Source organism: Rhea americana, unplaced genomic scaffold, assembly GCF_003343005.1.
Source record: "Rhea americana isolate MKP2758 unplaced genomic scaffold, rheAme1 scaffold_85, whole genome shotgun sequence".
Classification (NCBI taxonomy): domain Eukaryota; kingdom Metazoa; phylum Chordata; class Aves; order Rheiformes; family Rheidae; genus Rhea; species Rhea americana.
Genome location: NW_028187034.1, coordinates 1,875,316 through 1,877,114, shown reverse-complemented (window position 1 = coordinate 1,877,114; position 1,799 = coordinate 1,875,316).

Sequence of the window (1,799 nt, the reverse complement as noted above, 5' to 3'; positions counted from 1 at the left end):
TTTATTGACAACAGTGTTTTTATTTATACCTACAAAAGAAAACAAGATGGTATCAAAAGGACAATTTACAAACTAAGAATAGTAACATAGCTCTTAGTATCCTGTGTCTGAACACCACAAATCTATCAGTCGCTCAATTCAAGTCTTCATTAATACAACAGGAATGTGTTCAGAGACCAGCAAATGTGTGAAACAAAATGCTGATCCCACACAAAGCCACTAACCTTTCCATTGTTCAGAGAAGTCCAAACAACAAATTGCTTCAGGAAGTGGGAGGGGAGGAGACACCCAACTCATACGACATTCCCACAAACTTTTACAGATTGGAAACAATGCAAACAAYACTAGACGCTAATGCTTTATCCATAAGGGCCCTTCAGCTGGTATATGGAACAGAGCAGCGAGCACCAGGTGGGACAGGGGCAGCACATGCCATGGTGCACTGATGCCTTCAATCTGGTTAACACTCTCAACTGAATATGAGACCCTGGGCTTCAGCTGACCTCAACTTACAATAAAGCACTGCTAGACTTGGCATATATGTTTACATGTGCACAAGTCCCCCCAAAAAGAAGTGAAAGCTGTAGCAGACTATAAGGCAGCCTTGGTGGTCCAGAGACCCCTTCTAAAGCCATCTAGCAAGATGTCCCACTCCTACATCCCTCAACACATTTCTGCATTAAACTCACAAATAAAATAAAATAAAATGAAATAAAATAAAATAAAATAAAAAGATAGCCCCACAACTGCTTGTGAGGGAGGCCAAAGACACATCAGTCAGTGCCTGGCTAAAAGAAGTGTTTCTGGCTTTCACTTAACACAAGCAAAGAAACTTCCTGCTCAAGCCCTAGAATTTGAAGATGGGATGAGGGAAGCAAGGTTCTGAAGATCTCTCCCTTTTCCCTCTGATGCTGTCAATAACCTACCTGTGTATCATACAAACAATGCATTCATCCCCCAAAATTATACTGTGGCAAGAAATTAAAAACAAAAGACCCTCTGCATAAGCAAGCTCCTTTCCTGGGCTGTTAGAAGTTCCACTCTGCTACAAAAGTAGGCTGCCTTGTTCATCCATATCTAAGAACACCAACAAAAAATCTGCACTCTCATAATGCAAGGATTATGCCTCCCAAACCAGGAGACGTATCCATTCTTTTGCCACATTATTAGATCAAGAACAGCCAACTCCTATTACCATCTACTGTCTCTGAACCATCTGCTATTAAGAAATCACAAGTCGACAACATGCTTTACTAAACGGGAAAACTCTTCACATCCACCTTAGCCTGTAAAATAAACAAATTTTATTTATTTACTAAAATTTCACTCTTTTCTAAGATTTTCTAAAATGCTACCTACCTGCAAGAGCTGAGCTCAAAGGGACCAATGGAATGGGGAAATGCATTCAAAAGCCAGGAAAAGCAATAGTCAGATCAAGGTACAAAAGAAAGCAAGCTTCAGAATCAAGATGCACTAACCAGCTCACTCCTTACCTCATGAAGAGGGGATTCCAGGCAAATCTCCTCCTCTTCCATTCCTCCCCTTGCCCTCCCCCTGCAGCTCACCCTATTCAAACCTCTTAAAAGTGTGGAAAACTCTGTAACATTCTTTTCAGCATAGCAGCATTCAGAACATTCCCCATGGCAAAGCTGCTATGTTCATGAAGGACAGACAAGTGGTAACTTAACCATCATCTCAGTTACAGCTAGTTTCTGGGATCTCAAATGAGAATAATCTTAATAACCCCAATGACAGGAATCTGAGAGCAGAAACTAATTTAAGTGTAACCAGACTCCATA